Source organism: Ovis aries, chromosome 13, assembly GCF_016772045.2.
Source record: "Ovis aries strain OAR_USU_Benz2616 breed Rambouillet chromosome 13, ARS-UI_Ramb_v3.0, whole genome shotgun sequence".
In the NCBI taxonomy this organism is placed as follows: domain Eukaryota; kingdom Metazoa; phylum Chordata; class Mammalia; order Artiodactyla; family Bovidae; genus Ovis; species Ovis aries.
Genome location: NC_056066.1, coordinates 46,915,154 through 46,931,217, shown reverse-complemented (window position 1 = coordinate 46,931,217; position 16,064 = coordinate 46,915,154). Strand labels below are relative to the sequence as shown.

The 16,064-nt window shown below is 39.6% G+C and overlaps 1 protein-coding gene across 2 annotated transcripts in view; it reads left to right on the top strand.

Annotated features, from left to right (window-relative positions):
* Positions 1-16,064, top strand: part of SLC23A2 (solute carrier family 23 member 2) — a 138,169-nt gene that overhangs the window by 20,485 nt on the left and 101,620 nt on the right. Inside the window, exon 1 of one of the 2 annotated variants that reach the window (XM_012188662.5) lies at positions 1,369-14,991. The exons of the other annotated variant lie outside the window; for it this stretch is intronic. The gene's annotated coding sequence lies outside the window, so the exon portion shown is untranslated. Of the gene's footprint in view, positions 1-1,368; positions 14,992-16,064 lie in introns of those variants that run through there. 2 annotated transcript variants of the gene reach the window in all.

The window sequence follows — 16,064 nt, the reverse complement described above, 5'->3', positions numbered from 1 at the left end:
TTTGACACCAAGTGTTAGTGTTATTTTTGGAACTGCTCCCTCTAGCCATCCCTTTTTATCCTTGTTGCTTCTGTCATCCCACTTTCCAGGATCCGTATACTTGGATTAACGCAGTAGCTTCTTGATCGCCTATCTTGGTTATCCAGCGGTGGGCTCTTCCTACTCTCCTCACACACCCAGAAGCTCATGTGTCATAAAGCTGTATTGCAGTCACATGGACTTCAGAGACTCCAGTGACCATGTGAGGGGTCGTCTTCCTCCATCGCCCACTGTGTGCCCTCTTTAACCTGTTTTCATGCCTACCTTTGGACTCCATGATGACCTCCTGTTCAAGCCTCTCCATCCTTCAAGGCTGGTGCCAAGTTCCACTTTCCAAAAGTCATTTCTAACAGTTTCAAGCCCTGTTGAGTTGCTACTTTTCTGAGCTTTCATGCACTGTTCGATAATTATGCTGTGTTTTTTTAATTCAGTAGTTGTCCCAGTCTGTCCAGTTGGGTGGTATGTTGCTTCACGTGTACTCTTAATTTCCATCTCAGTGCTAAGATAGTTGTGGTTCAGGAAGCTAGCTGAACAGTTGGTTTATTCCATTCTTTTTGAGATTATCAGTACAGATGCTAAAATATGGAGCTCTCACTAAGCTAAGAAAAAGCAAAGGCTTAATAGTACTTTTCATTATTGTTATCAAGAGCATACAGGTGACAGTTCGCTGCCTGGGTGTTCATGGCTGAGAACAACAGCTCTGCCCGGTCCCTGGAGCCTGCAGACTGGATGCTGATTTATGTGCATTTTAGGAATTGATTTGACTACCACAGATCTGGAGGGTCTCGGATAAATATACCGAATGAAAAACTGAGCAGGGAAGGGAAATTTCTGTTTTATTGGAGGCTGATTTCTGAGAGACCTCACTGTGTCTGGTAGTTCTGGTATTTTTGGTTTACAAACTCTTCATGCTGTTGACATCAGTGTCCTATTATCTCATGACTAAAAACGTCATATAGAAATGCTGTGTTGTTTATATTAATAGTTCAGTCAGTGGCAACAAGAGAATTAAATATTTATGAGAGAAGTTGAGTAGTTTCAAAAAACTATATAAACACTGATGATGATTCCAGAGCTTGCATGAGAAAGGGAAAGAAGGAAGATGAAAGAGTTATGTAATGGTTATACGAAAGACATTCCAAGCATATTAGAACAGCTGTGGTCTTTTCAGTTGGATATATTTTAAAATCAACATGTTAGTGTTGGATTAAGACATATAAATTGCTTAAGTTGTTTGCTGACTTCTTGTTTGGTATTGACCGTAAATTTGTCCCATTCCCTCCGATGTTAATTCCTTTTAAATACAAGTATTTTGTTTTAGGTTAGCCAAGTAGAACCTGAACCTACAATTTATTAATTATAAAGCCCCTTTGGGGTCTCCTTGGTGGCTCAGTGGTAAAAAAAAAAAAAATCTGCCTGCCAGTGCCAGAGACGCGGGTTCGATTCCAGATCCCACAAGCCGAGGAACAGCTAAGCCCCTGCACCACAACTGTTGAGCCTGTGCTCTAGAGCCTGAGGACAACTGCTGAGCCCATGCATCATGGCCGCTAAAGCCTGTGCATCCTAGAGCCCCTTCTCTGCAACAGGAGAAGCCACCACAATGAGAAACTCGAGCCCTGCAACTAGAGAGGAGCCCCGCTCACCACCACTAGAGAAAAGCCAGGCTCGAGCAGGGAAGACCCAGCACAGCTCCCGCAAAAAAAAAAAAACCCCTCTAGGTTTGAGTAGAGTTTACCCTTGGATGGACCCTGTGTTTTTATTTAGATTTATTCTGGTTCTGAGCCTCTTAAGAAGAGCTCCTGACTCCTCTTTTGGCCTTTCAGCTTGTGCTTGTTACCACATGGATTTCAGCTTTGGTCTTCCCCTTCCCCCTCTCAGTGCTGAGTGAGAAATGAGGTGAAGGACTTGTTCCCATCTATCACAGTGCAGGCTGCAAAGTTGATTATATAGGACATGATATAGGATTTGCTTTGATATTTGGATTAAGACTCCCATGTTGTGTACATGTGTATTTATAGAAAGGTGTCAGAACATACTCTTTGAATGAATCTGATTACATACTGGTTATGTACTATGTACTGGTTATGTACTATGTAATAGCATTTACTTTTTTGCATGATACCTGCTTTTTTTAACCTTGGTCATATTTTATTATTAGTAATACCCACTTTGTTAGACTGGTGCTGTCTGATACAATTATAATGGAAGTCACATACATAATTTTCTGGTAGCTATGGTGAATAAAGTTAAAAACAGGTAAAATTTATTTTAGTAACATATTTTATAAAATGTTATAAAATTGATTATTATTAGTAATTATCATTATCACTTCATTATTATTCTCAGTTGGGCTGACCAGGTCTCAGGTCTCAATAGTCACATGGGGCTGGTGGCATTGGGTGGCACAGCTCAAGACCACATTACTTTATCTACTACTGAGTTGTCAGGTTCTAAGCTTTTGGATTTTTGAGTATTTCATAATGGAGGCCACTTCCACTGAAGGACTGAGTAAATGTACTCACAGTTTAGGATGTTTCTATCAGCTTCCCCTTTCTCATTTTTTTCCTGTCAAGGGTAGAGTTTTCCCATTGTCCAAAAATGTTACTGAGCCACCAAAATTAGATCAGTTTATAGGCAGTATTTCTAGATGTTAATCCATATATTCCCTAGCCTGAGAAGTAGAAAAAAAATTATTAAAAAAAATTTATTTATTTCACTATTTCTTGCTACATGTGGGGTTTCTCTAGTTGTGGCAAGCATGCAACTAGAGAGCCTGCACACTGCAACTAAGACCCAATGCAGCCAAATAAATTAATAAGTATCTTAAAAAAGAAAAAAAATATTTAGTAGTTATATGGTTTGTTGAGTAAATTTTATTTATACACTTTTGGGTTTCTCATATTATCATAAGAAAAATTGCACAGAATTATATTCCCATCAGCAGTATAGTGAGAATCACATTAAAATAAAAAAGGAATCTTAATATGTTAGAAATTCTTACCAAGTGAACTACTTTTGAGTGTGTATGGCTAAGGTGTCCTAAAACCAGTTTGTTAGAGAACCTGCCTTCCTGACCTGGCAGTTCTGGATAGATTCTTGGGTATACCCTTCCCTTTCTGAAATCTTTTATTTTGCTAGTCCAAACTTAGGAACCAAATAGATTCAGGAAAATGTGGATTCCTTGCTGTATGAACTCAGGAATAGCATCAATTTGTGTAAAGAATTGGTATGAGTTGTGTCATTGCCTTGAAGGGAACAGTGAAGGGAGATGAACAGTTTAATTTGGCTTTTGAGGATACTGCAGAGGAATTGCTGAGAAATTGATCATTTAAACAGAGATCTGAAGTATGAGTAGGAATTCTCTAGATGCAGTGTTCCAGGTAGTGAGAATAGCTGGCTGTATTCTCTAGCCATAATGCTTGTCTGTCTGAAGTTCATACCAGTCATTGATACCATTCTCCCTTTACTTTTTTGCCATCATCTATAAACTTCTTGGCCATTATGTGGCCTTGGATGTTGGCTCCTGCCTTGCTCTGTTTCTTTGCACTGTGCATCATCTCTAAGTTGTTGGCTCATCCAGTCTTCCAACCTTGTGTTCCTTCACACTATCTTTTCCAGGGAGTTTTACATCCAGTTCACTTAAGCTTTCTTGGGCCTTGTTATCTCCCAGATGATACTTTGGAACCTTGAGTTTGGAGAATCTCCCTTCTACAAACATCCTGTCCTTCGTGCTCATTCCTTCTCCTCCAGTGGTCCTTGATCGTTGGGTACTTGGGTGCTCTCTGGCTTCCTCTAGGCTTCCCAATCTGTCTTACCTGCTGTGGACTCCAGGGAGTCATGTGACTCTCATCTCAACAACACCTTGGTTTTCTCATTCTCTGAACTGGCTGTATAACTTGCCAGCTTTTGTCCGTGGTGCAGTCCTACTTATGTAACTTTTCTGTCTTTTTTTTGTTGTTAGTTGCACTCTGCTAGAGAGAAATTGGCTAGCATGATGACTTTCTTTACATATTTCTAAGTTTTGGACTCAGATCCTTGACTTTTTTTTCCTTTGTCAGTCATTTTACTCATCCCTTTCCCAGATTTCATCCTTGGCCTTCTTACTTTTCACCGTGACCTCCACTTTTTAGTTCAATAAGAAAATAAGTCATCAGATAAGTGCTCCCTCAACTTCCTGCCTCATTGAGTGTTGAGTAACAGTGAATATCTGTGTACATCTCTACCCACGGTTTTCCACAGAGGACATGAGGCAATCACTGCAGATGGTCTTTGTGGACCTGTTATAACAGATTCTAAAAGTTTTCCACCCAGGGTTGCAGGAAAACTGCTTATTGCTCCTTGCTGGTATACTTAGAACTTCTGATCTCCCATTTATGGAGAGGTGTTTTCACAGAAAGTAGGATTTTAGAAGTGGCACAGCACTTGGAGAAGGGTGGATTAAATCACCTCCCAAGATGACAGAGCTCATTCATGGCAAGTCTGGGCTAGAATCTCCATTCGTGGCATTTCTTTATCCAAAATGAAAATACTTTAGTTTTCTTTTTCCCCCTTGGAGGTGAAGAGTACATCAAATTTATTTGTAATTAAAAATAGTGGATATACATGGAACAAAATTCAGAAAGTACATGAAGACAGACAGGGAAAGACTCCTGTCTGATCCCAGCTTTTTTGTCTGTGTTTTGTGTATACTTCTAGAGATTATTTGTTAAAAATTAGTTTTTAATTGGGACATTTCAAATAGAAAGAAATTGAAAGAATGAACCCTCATATGTCACATACCTCAATCTAATAAATAAATGTTATCTTTGCTTTAGGGTTTTTTTTTAATAAGAATATAAGACATTTTAAATACCCTTTTTATATCCTAATCTCTCTCCCTCTTTCTCTCCTATAGGTAACTTTGCAGTCCACATTTTTACTTTTATATCACATGTTTCTATATCCATAAGCCCACATATAATATTGACTGATTAAAAACCTATAATCATAATAAAAGATTTCGTGTGATACATTTTCTGCAGCCTACTCACTCATTCAAGTGTGTTTTCAAGCCATGTTGATCCAAGTAGTTAGAGTTCACTTGTTTTAACTGCTCTGTTTTATTCTGCTGTTTAAACACACCAGCACTTATTTTTATATTGTCCTATTGATGTGTTGGTTGCATACTGGTAAAATGGGGGAGAAGTGTCATTGCTGGATCATAGGGCACACACATCTTCAACCTACTGCTGTTGCTGCTGCTGCTAAGTCGCTTCAGTCGTGTCCGACTCTGTGCAACCCCATGGACGGCAGCCCACCAGGCTCCTCCGTCCCTGGGATTCTCCAGGCAAGAACACTGGAGTGGGTTGCCATTTCCTTCTCCAGTGAGTGAAAGTGAAGTTGCTCAGTCATGTCCAAGTCTTAGCAACCCCTAGACTGCAGCCCACCAGGCTCCTCCGCCCATGGGATTTTCCAGGCAAGAGTACTGGAGTGGGGTGCCATTGCCTTCTCCAGTTCAACCTGCTAGATGTTACCAAATTATTCTCCTAAGTATTTCAACTAATATACATTTCTGGCAATGGTGGGAAAATTCCTGTTTATCAGCAGCATCGCTAACACTTGTTATTATTAAACTCTTTTATTCCTGCATTATCTGATAGGTGTGAAATGATATCGCATTTTAATTGGCATGTGCCATGGTTTTATTCATTCACTAGTCAAAGGTGAATGTTGTTTCCCGGTGTGGGCTATTATAAACCACTATAAACATTTATGTTACAGACTTTGTTTGAGCATAAGTTGTCATTTCTCTGGAGTATATTGCTAATAAGATACCCAGGAGTATATTGCTGGATTTTAGAGACTGTGCCATTTTAACAAACCCATCAGAATTGTATGAGAGTTCCAGTTACTCTGTGTCCTTATTAGCATTTGGTGTTAGCAGTTTCTTTTTGTTTTAGCCATTGTAATAGGAATGTCATGTTTTTTTAACCCAAAGAATTAAATTTAAAAACGGATTATATTTTTAGATTAAAGTAGTTGATATTTTTGCTTTCCTTGGTCTTGCATGTTCTCCCCACTGCCTCCCCCCCATTTTTTAAAATAAAATTTTTAAATGGTTCTTTGTTCTACTTATTTATTTACTTGCCCGTACTGAGCAGGCATGTGGGATCTCAATTCCCTGACCAAGGATTGAACCCATGCCTCCACATTGGAAGGCAGAGTGTTAATAACTGTACTGCCGAGGAAGTCCCCCCTTAATTCAAAATCAACATTGTGTTAGGGTAACTAAATAATGATGGTGTAGTGCAGCATAACATTTGCAGGCTGCTGCTGCTAGAAAGCTTGTAAATGTACTTTTCTTGCTGCTCTCAGCAAAGTTCGTATAGTTATGGAATCTTTGATATACTGGTGGACATTTTTTTTGGTATTCTGGAAAGTGTGCACTAAAACTTTACAGTAAAGAGTATCAAGTCCTCATTTTAATAACATCATCTACCTACTTATGTAAACCACTCCCCCTCCTAGCTTTGAATTTGAGGATGCTTATTTCATTACTAACAGAAAAAGTGCAGAAACCACAGATTTAGACCAACATCCTTATTTTACAGAGGAAGACAGCTGAGGCCCACGGGATAATGGTTTTCCTCCACTTACACCATCATTCATGGTCTGAACAATTGTGCATGTTGTATGGCATGGGCTTCTGGATGCTCAGTGAGTTCTGTCTTCCCACCCCTTGTATTCCATGCCAACGTTCTGACGACAACACACCGTGATGTGAATCTTCAGTTTGAAGGATGTGGTCTTCACTATGGATTTACTTTCAGAGTGGAAAAAGTTTATTTTTACCTTTATTGCTGAATTCTTCCGAGTTGTGCTCTGAGATTATGTATGAAAGGCCAGCGTTTAAGTGTCTGCCAGTGAAGCCTTTGGTAGTCAAGGGAAACAGTGAATTTATTCACCTCATGCAAATGTGTATTCTTTATTGTGATCCATCTCTGGAGAGTAGCATTCAGTCAGGTTTGAAATATGTACTGGTTTATTTCCTACTGAAAATTTAGTAGCTGGGCTTACTCTAAATATGTTGTCTTATCAGATTTTCTTTTACGCATGTTTTGTTGTTTTTTGGAGATGGGGTATAGTTTTGGCTGTTTGAATATACACAAATATGAAATAGCTTTTCACATAATCTGACTCCTTTTTTTCTTATAGTTTCACCATTTCTAGAGTACTGATTCATTCACATGGCTCAGGATGTTTGCTTCAGTCAGTGGGAAAAGGGAAAGGAGCACATGTTTATTTCAACTCCCATCCCATTAGCCAAACATAATCACATGGCCACCTCTAGCTGCAAGGGAGGCTGGGAAGTGTTGCCTGAATTTAGTTGGTTGTGTGTTCAACTTAAAATCAAGGCTTTTTATTAGTTTAATTATTAATTGAATGGCAGCAGACTCACAAACACCTGGTAGTCTCTTGACACTTCTAATGAAGTAAAGAAGTTGCCATGTGAATCAAAACAATACATAGTCAGAAATAAATTGGATATGAAGTTAAAATGTAGTTTAGTTTTGTCTACTTTTTATGTGAAGTTTTCTAGAATATTAATAAAATAATTTTCATATTTTTTAGTTTGTCTTATAACACTAGAAAATGAAGTTGCTTAGTCGTGTCCGACTCTTTGCAGCCCCATAGACTGTAGCCTGCCAGGCTCCTCTGTCCATGGGATTCTCCAGGCAAGAATTCTGGAGTGGATAGCCATTTCCTTCTCCAGGGGATCTTCTGACACAGGGATCAAACCCCCGTCTCCTGCCCTGCAGGCAGACTTTTTACCATCTGAGCCACCAGGGAAGCGCTTGCAACACTGGAGGGTGCTGTTAATGTATTTCCTTTTAGTGTTTACGGAATTCCCTCCCCCTCTCCCTGGATGGCTCAGGATAAAGAATCTGCCTGCAGTGCAGGAGTTGCAGGAGACACAGGTTTGATCCCTGGGTTAGGAAGATGCCCTGGAGAATTCTCGGAAATGGCAACCCACTTCAGTATCCTTGCCTGAAAAATCTCATGAACAGAGGAGCCTGGCGGGCTGCAGTCCAAAGGGTTGCAAAGAGTCTGAACATGACTGAGTACAAACACTTACGTACTTACTGCCCCCTCTGCCTCAGTTAATCTTATTACCAGGATCACAGTAGTTTTGTCCAGTTGATAATTATAAACCTTCTTTGTTGTTTTACTCAGTTTTACAAAAACAGGGACGCTGAAATGTCAATATGTAACATTTATCTGGAAAGGCAGAAATAGATAATTACCAAATGCGTAAGGTTTAAAAAAAGAATTTACATTTGTCCTTAAAGGAAAAATATAAATCAGCGATTACTTTAATCAAATTAGATATTTTCAAATACATAATTATTTCTGAAGAATTACACTTTTTTTTTTCTTCCAGTATTTGGCCATGTTTAAAGCCTTTTGGTTGTTTTGCCTAATTTTGGTCCTAGATTTACTAACCATATATAGGTGCTAAGTATTGAGCTACTACTAATTTTGCCTTCTAATGCATTGGGAGGGACAAAACTAAAGCTTAAATTAAAACTTTTTCCACAAAGTAAAAACAATTATAATCACACTTTACAGAGATAACCACTGTAAAGAACTTGGTGTCATCTTTTGCTTTCTTAGCCTGCTTGCATGTGTGTGTATGCAGTACTTTAAGAGAGCGTTATCCTTTGAGGTGACGCCAGTCCATCGGGTGAGGTTTCCCTTTGTTCATTTGTAAATGGCTGCTTTTTTGAAGCATCAGGTTCCAGTGCTCCCCCTCACCCCTGTAACTCATTTTCTCTGTAGACAGATCTGTGAATAATTCTTTTGTCTTCCTTTTTTTATTTTTATTTTTAAAGATTTTTTTTGATGTGGACCATTTTAAAAGTCTCTGTTGAATTTGTTGCAACATTGCTTCTGTTTTATGTTCGGGGTTTTTTTGTTTGTTCGTTTGGTTTTTTTGCCAGTGAGGCACGTGGAATCTTAGCTTCCCAACCAGGGATTGAACCAGCACCCTCTGCATTGGCAGTGAAGTCTTAACTAGTGGACTTAACGTGGAAGTCCCCTTCTTTTCTGCTGTTTGAACTTTAAAATCCTTTCATACTGAATTAGAACTTCCAGAACAGTCTTTTCTAATGGAGACATCACACTCCCTTCTGTTTTTGGCTTTAATATGACCTTGCTGGATTTTTCAGAGAAAGTATCTCGTTGGTTTTGGCATGAGATAAGGATTCTTTTTGAGGAATCAAAATCAAGAAGAAAACATTTTTCTTCTATATTGGAATGCATGACAGATTTCATTTGAAAATTGATTTTGAGCTTTATTAAATACCTTTTTGGTTTCTGATTTTCTTTTTGGATCTTAATGGTTTTCTCCCTTTTGCCTGTTGATATGAAATGTAATACTAGCTTTTTTCCTTCTCTTGTGCTTTGTCAAATGTGGAGTCAGGCTTATGCTTAGATTCTAAAATGATTGACAGGCTTGTCATCCTTTACCAGTGCTTTGGCACAGAGTAGCATAGAAAGAAACTTCCTTATACTGGAAGGCATTTGCCTGGGAAATGCCTTGGGTTTCCCAGTTGCAGAGGGATGATGCACCAGGACTGGGGTCTCTGTAGCATATGCATCTGAGCCCAGTGTGTTTTTGAATGGAGGGTCTCTATCTGCCTTGGCCTTGTGCGTGCATGCTCAGCCATGTCCGACTCTTTGCAATCCTGTGGGCTGAGCCCACCAGGCCTCTCTTTCCATGGAGTTTTCCAGGCAAGAATATTGGAGTGGGTTGCCATTTCTTACTCCTGGAAATCTTCCAGATTCAGGGATCAAACTTGTGTCTCTTGTGTCTCCTGCATTGGCAGGCAGATCCTTTATCACTGCGCCATCTGGGAAGTGCCAAAAGGCTTGTTTAAGAGCCCTCTTGGATGTGTTTATCAAACTTATCAACTCTGTTGCTTATTTCCTAGCTATTTTCTCTTCCTCTCTTTATTTTTAACTTTCTTTAGAGTATTTTGTTGCTTATTCTTTTTTTAATTGTAAGGATATTTTTTAACAATCTTAGTTTCACCTTTGAACTAACATATTTGGGAGAAAGGCAGAAAATTTTGAAGTTCTTAAGTTTTCTTGGTTGATAATTCTTTTAAATCTGTTTTTAACATTATGATCAAACAATGAGAAGCGTTCTTTTTGTGGAGGTTGAAATTTTCATCTGTCATGGTGGTCAGTTTTCACTAATGCTTCTTAGCTTTGAAAATAAAGCTCTACTTCCTGTGGTGTGCAAAGTTGGATACTTACTATATTAGCCTTATTCATTATATTGGTCAGATTCTCTAATTGATGGACAATAGAATTAACATGGAGATCAAGTCTGTGCTCGTTTCCCCTCGACCCTCTTGCCTCCTATCTTCTTGGAGACCAATAGGTATGTTTATAAAATGTTAGTCATTCTTCTGTATTGATAAATATTATGGACCTTATTTCAATGAAATAATGTTCATAACATAAAAATTAATATACTTCTATTGTTAATTTTATAATTTAGCAATGTAAAATGATCCTTTTTCTCCCCTTTAATACTTTCTGGCATGAATTCCATTGTGTCTGACATTTAAAAATAACAATTATTGTTGTTGTTCAGTTGCCAAGTTGGTGTCTGACTCTTTGGACCACATGGACTACAGCACGCCAGGCTTCCCTGTCCCTCACCATCTCCCAGAGTTTGCCCAAGTTCATGTCCATTGAATCGGTGATGCCATCCAACCATCTCATTCTCTGTTGCCCTCTTCTCCTGCCTTCGACCTTTCCCAGCATCAGGGTCTTTTCCAGTGAGTCAACTGGTTGCTTCAGGTGGCCAAAGTTTTGGAGCTTCAGCTTCAGCATCAGTCCTTCCAAAGAGTATTCAGGGTTGGTTTCCTTTTAAGATCAACTGGTTTGATCTCCTTCCTTTCCAAGAGACTCTCAAGAGACTTCTCCAGGACCACATGTTCTTAGTTCCCACTGATTATAAAATTCTTTGGGAAACTCTCTTCTCCAGCTCTTTACAGATCTCTGTTTTCTTTCAACTTCTGACATTTATCAGAAGATCCAGGGGCTAATCTCAGTTATTGCTACTGTTTAAGTAAACCAGGGTTTGAACCCAAGTGTCCTGTGGAAGCTTGGAGTTATACCCACTGAACGTCCGAGAAAGTCCTTCTGCCACCTCTTATAGCCTTTGCCCTCAGAGCCATTAATCAAGGGACCTAGAATGTGACAGGGCAGCCACGCCACTGATTTCCAAATTGATGCACAATTTCTTTGAAGTCCCTTCAGTTTGAGCCCTTATAAATCCTGAACTTTTAAAAAAGAGCACAGGGTCTATTTTTGTTTCATTTTTTAACCATGGGATAGCCAGGGAATTCCCCTTGTTTCATTTTTAAGGTCTATCTTAGGCGTTTATTTTTTGAGAAAACAGGGAATATTTTTAATGAAATGAATTTGATTTACAGGTGTAGTTTTAGTCTTCAAATTCTAATAATCGTTTCTTTTAAATTAAAAAATAAATGGAAAACAACTTTCTTCAGTTGTCATAGCTGAAATCTAATGATATTTTTCCCATTCCTGTCTGTTTGGAAGGGCTTCATCATTTTTCTGTGTTTAGTCTTTAATAACGTACTCTTGTTCACTCTGCTTTGTTTTTAATTACATTTTTAACTCATGTAGTGGCTCAGATGGTAAAGAATCTGCTTGCAGTGCTGGAGACCTGGGTTCGATCTCTAGGTTGGAAGATCCCCTGGAGAAGGGAAGGGCTACCCACTCCAGTATTCTTGCCTGGAGAATTCCATGGACAGAGGATTCTGGAGACCTGTGGTGCATAGGGTTGCAGAGTTAGATATGACTGAGTGACTAATACTTTCACTTTCAGTATATGCTTAGAGAATAATTTGATATCCTGGGTTTATGTTCTAATTTTGATGGTTTTGGCTACCATACATTGTTAGTAGTCTTGTTTACTAGAGACCTCTCTGAATTTTGCTTCTTATCTGGCTAGAATATAGCCCCAGGCTTTGATTTTCTATTTCATGCATTTCTGAAGTTTTTGGCTTTAACACACAAAGGACAACTTGTTTGATTATAAAATTCTTTGGGAAACCTTTTTCTGCAGCTTTTACAGATCTGTATTTTCTTTCAACTTCTGGTGTTTATTACTGCCTTGGAAAATCCTGGGGCTAATCTTAATTATTGCTACCATTTAAGTAAACCAAACATTTTCTCCAACTCCGAGTGTGTCTGTTTCATCCCATAGCTAAATTATTTTGCCAGGATATGTTGAAGTTTAATTTCTTCTCTTGACTTTTTAGTGACTCTAGTGTGCCCGTGTATGTATGTACTCAGTCATGTCTGACTCTGTGACTCGTCAGATTCCTCTGTCCGTGGAATTTTCCAGTCAAGGATACTGGAGTGGGTTGCCATTTCCTATTCCAGGGGATCTTCCCGACCTGGGGATTGAGAACACACATCTCTTTCGTCCTGCGTTGGCAGGCAGTTTCTTTACCACTGAGCCACCTGGGAAGCTTGGTGTGCCCATCTCTGTACTCAGATTTTTCTTAATCTCAGAATTAGTTGTGATTTTTTCCTGTATCTTTTGTATCTTTGTTTCATTGTTTATTTGGCTGCGTCAGATCTTAGTTGCAGCACTAGGGAACTTTGTTGTGGCATGTGGGTCTTCTTTGCGGCATTTGGGGCTTCTCTAGTTGTGACACAAGGGCTCTGGAGCCTGGGGGCAGCATGCAGGATCTTTTCATTGTGATGCCAAGGTTTAGTTGCCCCATGGCCTGTGGGATTTTAGTTCCCTGACCAGGGATCAAACTTGCATCTCATGTATTAGAAGGCAGATTCTTAACCACTGGACTGCCAGGGAAGTCCTCTTCATTGTTCTTTAGAAAAAAAATTTTTATTGAGGTATAAATCAGAAACCGTAAAGTTCTCCCATTTAAAATGTACAGTTCAGTGGCTTCTGGTGAATCAGCCTTGGGCAACCATCACGACAATCAAGTTTAGAAATTTTCTTCATCCTATAAATAAATCCCAAACCCATTAAATCACTCTCATCCTGTCCCCTATTTCTACCCCAGCCCCAGGCAACCGCTAATCTTCCTGTTTCTATAGATTTGTCTGTTCTGGACATTTCATATAAATGGAATCCTACAGCATGACTGGCTTCTTTGTTTTTTGTTTTTAAGTCCATTTAAGAAGCACTGGATTATTCATGTCTTGACTTTGCTCTTTGCTTTTTCCCCCTCCATGGTACTCATCTCTGAACTGTTATTGCTTTTCTGGCTTTTTCCACATCTAGGAGTTTCTCAGGCTTGTCCTTTACCTTTCATTTTTCTGCTGTTTTATGCAGTTTCACTTCTCTTTGTTGCTTCTAAACTAATTCTGTGCTTTTTGTTTCCTCATAATTCTTCCCCACCCCAGCTTGTTGTTTCTTGGTCTTAGACCATTTTCTTTATGTAATTGTTTGATCCTGTTTCCTGTGTTTATATTCAACTGTCTTTTTTCTTTCTTTGCTCCTTTTTTCCAAATTGAAATTTTCTTTTGGTTCCTCCATTGGAACCTTTCTGAAGCTTTTCTTCACAGAACATCCTGATTATAGTTCTTGTATTCAGGATACTGAGACTTGAGTATTTTTTCCATAGGCTAGACCCTTGGAGCTCACCTTGGAGCAAGGGACTACCTGGGCATGTTGCCTGGTGGGTTGAATGTGTCACATGTCACCTGTGTTTTGGGCACTTGTAGTTGTGATCTCTTGCCCCTGAACAGTTGAAGTACTTGGCTTCCAGCCATCCCTCTGGCTTCTGCTATAGCTTCTCCCCTAGTCCACTGGCATCTTCCTCTTATGTTCATTGCTGATTTCCTTAAGATTACTCATGAATAAGTAACACTTAATGCTGCTTTTCACTCCAGAAGTTGTCCTGCTCCTTCTTCTGCTTTTATCTCAGGGATCTCGTCTTCCAAGATGCATCTTCTGTCTGGCTGTTTCTCATCTGAGTTTCTTGGTGTTCCGTTTGAATTTGGGAAGTACAGTGGTGTTGGCAAGATGAAGGCTAGTATTTGTCCTCTCACAGCAGAGATGAGGTACCCATTGCCCAGGTTTTGGCAGTCCTTTCATAGGTCAGGACTGGAAAGGACAAAGTCTGATTGCAGGTGCAGCTTCTTCCCTTTCAGTGTATATCTGCCCCTTTCTGTGTCTTCATGAGCACTTCCACTGTCTGGTGGGGCCTCTGCAGCTGGGAGTGCATATAACAGGTGCCACATCCAGCTGGGCCCCAGAAGTTAGCTTTCAATGTAACAGTTATTGTTGGCTCTGCCTGTCATTTAATGAAGAAATCATACCTTCAGATATATTTTTAATCTCTGAAAGTCTTTGAGTTTTGGAAACAGTTGTCTGTGGGCCCCTGATTGGGGAAATGAAAAATGACCCCCCCCAAAAAAGGAGTAAAATTAATCTCCCTTTTCACTGAGCATAAAGCAGTGTGGGTGGACTTGTTCATCTGAGTGGAAGGGATTGGAAAGATAGGTTTTAATTTTCCTTATTTGTGTAAGTTTGAGAAATGTAATCCCAGCAGTTGCTTGGTTTTCACAATGGTATCCAGCCTGCCACATAGAAACCTGCTACAGATTGATGGTAAACAGACCATACTGGAGGCATGCAGTAACAGTTTGTAACCAGGTGGTGGCTGTTGTGTAATACAAAGTAGAAGCATTTCTGGCTAGGTGGGGTGGTTATACAATTTTGGTGAGCCTCTGTGGGTTATAAAAACCGAAGTTCCTTCAGCACCTGAAGCGTCTCATGCTGAGCATCCGAATGATCCCATCCTTGAGCAGAGCCCAGCACAGAATTGGTGGGTGGGGGCAGTGAATACAAAGTATTTTTGGGAGATACTACAGTAAGATTTCATTCTTCAGGTAAGACCATTTCTTGGTACATACGCTGTACTGTGGGGAATTAGCATCTGCGTCTATGTGTCTGTCTGTGCATCTGAGTTCGTGGGTGTCTGTTTCCATGCCTATGCATCTGTGACTGTGTGTGCCCGTCTATGGCTGTGTGCTGGTTTGGGGCGGGAGGGGACTTTTTTTTTTTTTTTTTTAAGGCTAATACATGGCTCCGTAGGTGGGTAAGGCACCTATAGCTTGAGTTTCCCCAGCTGGGTTACTAGAAAATCTCCAAAGTCTTTTTTGGTGCTGTCAGACATTATTTGAATATTAATAACATTAACATTTATGCAACTCTTGGAAGACAGTGCTCTTCATTAAATATGTGAGAGTGCCAATAAAAAATCTGATCTGCAGCAATTAAATTCAGGAAATTCCCTGGTGGTCCAGTGGCTGAGATTCTTGAGTTCCCAATGCAAGAGGCATAGATTCCATTCTTAGATCTGTCAGGAAAGTAAGTTCTTGCGTGCCAAGTATCTTGGCCCCAAAAAAATTAGATTGAGTGTTTTTCAGGTATTCATTTACCCTATTCTCTGAGTGAGGTCCAGTCCGGGGACTTTCAAGGCCTTGTCTGCTCTTTTATACAGAATTTTAGGGGTTTGAGGAAAAGTAAGTTCACAGACAGCGAGGAACATAGATTAAACAAACCTCACGGAGAGCTAGAGCCTCTTTTATAGCTGAATACATCCATTTTTTAATTCTTTTAAGGTTGTGGGGCTGTAAAAATGTCAGGTTCAGACGCCAACAAAAGCCATATATCTGTGCCATAGGATTCTAAGTAATTGCAGTCTCTGTATCAACTGGATGTCGTTTTCTTTTCTTTCTTTTTCTTCTTTTTCAAATAGGTTAGGAGGAACATGCCCCTCTGAAGGAAAAAAAAGAAAGGTATGGAATGTTTATTAAAGGTCAGGAAAAAGGCTCCCATTTAATGAAAGTCAAGGGAAGGCTGTTTCACTTGCTGTGTACTTGGTGTGAGTCTGGAGAAAAATTAGTGTCCCAGCCCCAGGTATTGCAGAGCAGTGTAGTTAAACCCTGGTGTAGCTTCC